The following is a 6,981-nucleotide window of genomic DNA, read 5'->3' as shown; positions in this document are numbered from 1 at the left end:
CAAACTACAGTTAAACATACTTCCTTTGAAATACATCAAACTACAGTTAAACATACTTCCTTTGAAATACATCAAACTACAGTTAAACATACTTCCTTTGAAATACATCAAACTACAGTTAAACATACTTTCCCAACTGTAGTTTAATGTATTTCAAGGAAAGTATGTTTAACTGTAGTTTGATGTATTTCAAGGAAAGTATGTTTAACTGTAGTTTGATGTATTTCAAAAAAAATACTTTCTTTGAAATACATTACAACTTAAAATTGTTTTGTTTAAGCGTACAATGGGCTCTCTGCGTTTTGGCTACCACAGGAAATGAATCCCAAATTTGAACGCTATGAGCCCTCAAGTTTACCTCTGAGCAACCGAGGAGCCAAACTTGAAATAAAGTTTACAGGATGGCTCTCATGTGTACTAAAAGCAGGGCAAGTAGCTTTTTAATACCTGAGCATTGTTCAGTGGAGACCAAATATAAACGGCCAAAATGTTAATTTGGGACAGGATAACCACACATACTTTGAGCCTGTGACAAAAAACAACAACAACAAACACGTGAGTTATAAAATACCACTATTCGATTACAGTAACCCCTGAATTTACGGTGGGTACTGTTGATTAGTTGGCTTCCCTCAAAACTGGGGACGGTTGGCGCAGATAGACCTTCTGTAGTAGCTAAGCGTGAATATTTGAAACAAATAAAAGAACACTAATTCTTTGTTGGAGACACCTATATATATATTTATGAACATTTAGTGACCTTAGCGGTTTAGTAACTTTAACTTGTGAGAAAAAAAAATACTCCGAAGTCTTAAATGTTCAAAGAACACTTGACAAATATTTCAACAAAAAAATTCTATTACCGGTCCTACGACTGAAAAATATAATAGTTTGGTTCTTTCATACTTTAATAACTAAGGAGTCATTTGATTTACGAGAAAGCCTTGTTTAGCTTTTCAAGTAAAGACATTCTACCTTGATGTGTTTTCATGAGTCAATTTTCCAAACTCTCTCTCTCTCTCTATATATATATATATATATATATACTCCCCCCTCTCTCCTACCCACACGAATCTTCTAAATAGCTGAGGTAACTAACTGTTTATAAATGTGTTGTTCCTTTGTACTACGAAAGGCTACATTCGGCCCCACCTTTAGGTGTCCTCCGCTATAAATCAGCTTATTTTTAATTTTGTGTTTGTTTTATATAATATGCAGCTTTCTCATCTTATACAAACAGCTTGTGAATCTTTGCACACGTGCAAATTGAAAGCGATTCTCTGGTTTCAGATTCTGACATTCTTTTCCGGTTTCACCTGACAAAATTTACATATTACAAATTGAGTCGTTACGCTTTCCAGATCTAGTCCACATAAAATATTCTATTTTTTATGAATTTCGACGTACATCAATATTTGTTTTTAAGTTGGCAAAGTCGAAACGGTTTTTTCTTTCCCAACTTATAAAGTCTTGACTGTCATCACGACAACAGACTTTGGCCAGATATTATTTTTTCTTCCTTATTTAATAAGTTAATGATCAAATCGTTCGTGTGTTCATGTATAATTAGGCTACAAGTTTCCGGTACGAACTCAGCCCTCCCTGTATTTTGCTTGATTTTTAATGCTTAGGTTAAAAAAAACGATTAATCTTTAGTAAGCTGAGTTTACACGAAGTCCCGATAATAAAATATGGTTTAATATTTATTCTTATGTTTTCATCTTTAAATATCAATACCGTCAGCAGGACTTAAGCCTAAGCTCAACTTCCAGGCTTAGTGACAATATGACCCATTCAGTTAAATATGTTTAAGTAGAATTTGCTGTAGTTTCGAATGATTCTTGTCTTTTTTTTCAAGCATGATGGTTTTATTCCCACTTTAATAATTATCAATTTTCTACTGTTTAATCATGAAGCTCAAAAGAAATACAAGAACATCTATTCAGTCAATATCATTTTTTTAGATTAACTTCCTTCCGTGATTAGGGGACTTTTTTGCAAATAAACAAGGCCTGGCATGACTAGGCGGTTAGAGCGCTCGACTCGCAATCTGCGGGTTAAAATCCCGTCTTTCCAAACATGCTCGCCCTTTCAATTCTACTATTCTATGGTAAAAGAGTAGTCCAAGAGTTGGCGTTGGGCGGTAATGACTAACTGCTTTCCTTCTAGTCTATCGCTGCTAAATTGGGGACGGCTAGCGCAGATAGCCCTCGTGTAGCTTTGTGCGAAATTCCAAATAAACAGTGTTTTGTGATCCATTTATTACATTCTGTCAACCTACTGAAGTTTCGAATGGTTCTGATCTGTCTTATTGTACGAGTTGACTTCAGATCTTCTGTTCCAGTGAAGACAAACTCAAATGTGCCCAAACGTCGTCCCTCAAGGTCGGCTCTCCATTAACGATAAACTAAAAAAAAGGAAAAAAGAATTACACTTGGTGAGTTACACCTAAGAGTGACACATTTGTATAATTTCTGTTTGCGTTATCAAGCAGCTAGAATATCCAAACTTTTCAATAAGTCAGTTCTCTTGGTAGAAACATTAAAACATAGTTTAAACTTCAAGATTTCAGTTTGTTGGACCCTTACATCAAAATAAGAAGCCGCCCCGTTATAATGAATTTCCCACATATACATGTATAAAACAAGAGTTTAAGGTTGTCTTCATTAATGATGGCCAAAACATCTGGTATCAGTAAATTAACCCTAATTCAATCACAGAATGAGCACGATTGAAAACATCGTCTCATATTACTGGTTAAGGAAATGTATTTTGACTAGTAGAAACTGCAAATATATCAATTTTTGTCGGTCCTTTTCTTCTTCTTTTTAATTCAACGTTAATGTATTGCATACTGAAAGTAATTGCTACCTCAAGTAAATAACAAACAAATTTAGCTGTTAGGAGCAGTCTTAGGCAGGTGGAAGTAGCAATGCAGCTGCACCGGGCTCGATGTCTTAACAAGGAATTTTTAAATTTAAATCTTATATTTTCATTTTTGGCTCTTTACTTTTTTATTCTATACTGCTGGTTATAGTTACCATTGCTACTATTGTACATAAAGAATTTAGTTTAATAATATACACAGGCTTGACTATATTATATTCAAACACTTTTGGAAATGCAAGTGAGCAAGCCACGTGATAACCACAGCCGATATAAAGTTGCAGTGGAACTGCATGTATCAGAAGTACATTTTGACATTTGTTACCTAGGTTGTGTGATGCCACCGAAAATTATTCGCTTTTGGGAAGGGTATGTAACAGCCCTTTCTGACGCAAAACATTCATCCACTCAAGTTATAAAGATGTGTTTATTTCGGGCAGTTATAATTTCCAAGACGGTGATATCCCTAGTACTTAATGGCATTGGAAAACAAATGAATATGGATGAACTTGGGGATCTAGGATCATCCAGAAAGAGACCATCAGTAAATCACATCCCAGACGTAGTAAGCAAAGTGTGAAGTCTTGTATAGGTGAGAAGCCACGAACACAAAGGTCAGTGCCAAAAGCCGTTCACGTGGTCCAGTCAATAAAACGCAACACATTTAACAAGTATATCTGTCTACAAAAGCGACATGAGTCACATGTAAGCAAATTATTTCTTCGACGTATCCAATCAACCACATCTCATATAGGTGGAGGATGAAACGAGTATTCATGCTATTCATATAAAGATATGCTGGTTAATTCGCTGGACGCCTAAGCATTTATGTACAATTCAGACGATTTAAGCAGTTGCTGGGAAACAGTCGTCCTCGTGCACTAGATGACTTATGGAAACCACGCAGAGAGCAGTGGTGTGCTTTTGACATGATATTCTTAAGATGGAACCTTTTGAAATAGAAACTACGCTGCAGACCATTGTCAAAATGCATGACCATCAGATAGAGCGTGACTGAACGTAGTGACATTAACTGTAAGGATGTGGTGAGTCTTCCAAATTTTTGTAATACAAACTCAAAACATTAGCAACATTTGTACATTGACAGAGAAGTGACGCATGATTATTTGTCATATCTGACGTATTTTCCGTTTCAGTGGATTTTTATGTGCACTTAACTTTCATTGCATCTCAGTAATGTGTTTTAGTTGAAAGTTCCTGGCTACACTTTCTCTTTTTGTATAATTGTGTTAACTATTTTTACATTGACAGTTATTTGAAACAGATTTGGTATCCTCCATATTCTAAAAATTGTATTTCAGTTCACGTCAGCAAAAACAATTCAAGTGAAATAAATTCTGATAGATTTTTCACATCTTTATAAGACTGGAACAACTGACATTTTCAAAATCTGGCCCAACCATTCACCAAACTTACGAGAGTTAGAATAATAAAAAAAATGCGCTCTTTCATTAATAACTTCCGATTTTTTCTTTCTTCGGGAACTATTTACATTAGATTAGGTTGGCCTTTCTTCTTAATAAGGAATTTTTTATAATGAAACCGCGAAGCTTTCAGAAATGTAGTATTGTTCGTTATGAAGTAAACAGACGGCCAGCGAAGAACAATCATCAAACGGGGACGTGGCATTCCATAACCCTACGGCCATCATTTTGAAAGCCCTTAAGGACTAACAGGTTTATTATTCACATACAAGCCTTAGTACCAGCTGGCAGGTCTCGATAACTTTGGATAAGGATAATTAGCAAGCGCCAACATGCACGTGCTTCTACATTGTGGAATGCGGGAGAAAGTCAAGAGTCACGTGATTTCAAGAAGAAAAAACAGTCGTGGGGATAAGGATGAGGGGTACAAAGAAATAGAAACAACGCCGTTTCTTGAGTTAGTTATTGTTCATTTAGATGTTGGAAGTAGTTCATGATAAGAACGGGTTTAATGTCGCCCCAAAAGCAGGAAAGTTGGCCGTTCAGACTCGTTTTAATGATAAGCTAAGAAATATTCTGTTGAGCAATAAATCAACTGTTGAACAACAATTTGTTCGTTCATGTATGTCAATGTGATTTTAACTCATGCCTTCTATTCTTCTCATATGTAACTGGCGTAGTAGTGATTGATTATTTGGAATGTCTATGTCGCTGAAGGTGCGGTGATCACAGTACCAAAGTGTGTGCGTGTGTTTGTTCAGCTACTAAATTGTTGTTTCACATCGTCTAAGCAGCATGGTTGATGGCTTGTCTGCACGTTCCCATACCATACCTCTAGACGACATGCACGTGCACACGAAGAGGGTGCAGGTGTTCGCTCTTGAAAGATGTTGTTTCCGATTTGGACCCTTCAGGCAACAAGCTCGAGTGACGCGCAAGTGAATCTATAAACTCAGTTAAAAAAAAAAAGTTGAATACCAGAACAAGGCTGGCCTGACCGATGTGTTCACTCCCACGTTTGGACACGTGAAAGCCACAAATGCATTTTGTTCTTATGCATAAAACAATTACACAAGTAGATTTATCGCTGTGTTGACTTATGCCATTAAAATTCACAGAGTTAGTTGCAATACAAATGTATTTCAAGTGTGATAATAAACAAGAAAAAAACTTAAATTATACTTGTTGTCTGCATCAAAATAAACAATTACAAACATACATATATATATATAAAATGAGCACTGCGGCAAAAATTTATTGCATTTATGCATTTCTTGCAAGTTATTCGATTTACACCCGTATATAAATTGGGGATATTACTGGTTAAAAAAAAAACCAATAGACAAAGACTGGTGTTCGCTGATATTTGGTGCTTTAAACCTGAACGACATATTATGCGTCGCATGGGTTAACAACCCCTTGGCTCAAGCCATAACTGTCCCTAATTTAGAGGTCTGGACAAAAGAATGGGAAACGAGTCGGCAGCATCAGCCGCCTACATGCGTACGCTTAACCCAATAGCGCACGACTGACTGTCACTATGGTAACGCTCTCACAGCTAAAAGGACGGAGCGTGTTCAGCAGCATACCGTGGTTTCAAACCTTGGATCTTATGATCCATAATCTGACACTACGCAACCACTAGGAGGCCACTACCGTTTCACTGATCTCAACTACAATCATTAAAAAAATACACGAAATTTTACAATAAAGCTATGATATTTTAGTCTTCATTTTGGTTTAAATTACTTCTTCAAGTAAAGTGCACGTGGTTGCTTGTCTGTTTGGTTTTGGTAGGCATTCTGTGCTTAGAAAATTGTTAATAGACGAATTTGTGAACGATTTAAAATTAACAAATTACTATAAGGCGAGTAAACTTTAAGGAATTCTAAGATCTTATTAGTGAAAGGAAAAAAGAATGAGTCAACCACACTACATCTGCCATATCCAGTGCCGATGAGGCCTTTTGCGTAATACCAGAATTTATCAGGCTGGCTGGAAACAACGGCGATGCTAGTAATCTACAAGTGCTATTTAAATCATCAATTTCACGAACAACAACTATTATTGTGTGAACTAGAGTGAAATATAATTATTATCAATTTCATTTAAGTCGTTTACAATTCAGAATTAGTGTAAGAATTAATAAAAACGGTTATTTTTATTTTTTAACTTGAATTATCTCTACCATCAATCAGAAGAAGGCGAACCAATAGCAAGACTCGTTAGGTCAGTCGGAATACGACATACATAGTCATCATCATCTTGAGGAATATTCGGGATTTAAGAACTATGGTGTTCGGATGTTCGTATTTCCTGAACACCAATCGTGACGGATTAAACTAGATTAAATAAATGTAATTATCGATTTCATTTAAGTAATTTACAAACCAGAACTAGGATAAGGATTAATGACACATAATTTTTTGCTTGTTTAGCGGAAAGTTACACAATAAGTTATATGCGGCCAATCCACAGTGGAGAATCGTTCCCCAGATTTTATCATTATAAAGAGATCAAGAGACAACATATATATAGGGAAGACAACTAGGTAATAACACCCACCGCCAACTATTAGGTTATTTTGCCTAACTGAATAATGAAATTTGATTGTCTATTGCACACTAGTGCACCCACGACCCCATTAGAA

At 36.0% G+C, this 6,981-nt stretch overlaps 1 long non-coding RNA gene across 1 annotated transcript in view; it reads right to left on the bottom strand.

Moving 5' to 3' along the window:
• The window catches only part of LOC111086078, a 48,625-nt gene that overhangs the window by 34,802 nt on the left and 6,842 nt on the right, over positions 1–6,981 (bottom strand). The window contains exon 2 of the long non-coding RNA XR_002610837.1: positions 2,282–2,407. This is a non-coding gene — a long non-coding RNA (uncharacterized LOC111086078). The remainder of the gene's footprint in view (positions 1–2,281; positions 2,408–6,981) is intronic.

This window comes from Limulus polyphemus, unplaced genomic scaffold (assembly GCF_000517525.1).
Source record: "Limulus polyphemus unplaced genomic scaffold, Limulus_polyphemus-2.1.2 Scaffold827, whole genome shotgun sequence".
NCBI lineage: Eukaryota > Metazoa > Arthropoda > Merostomata > Xiphosura > Limulidae > Limulus > Limulus polyphemus.
The sequence above is the reverse complement of the archived record's forward strand: the minus strand, read 5'-3'. Positions and strand labels throughout refer to the sequence as shown.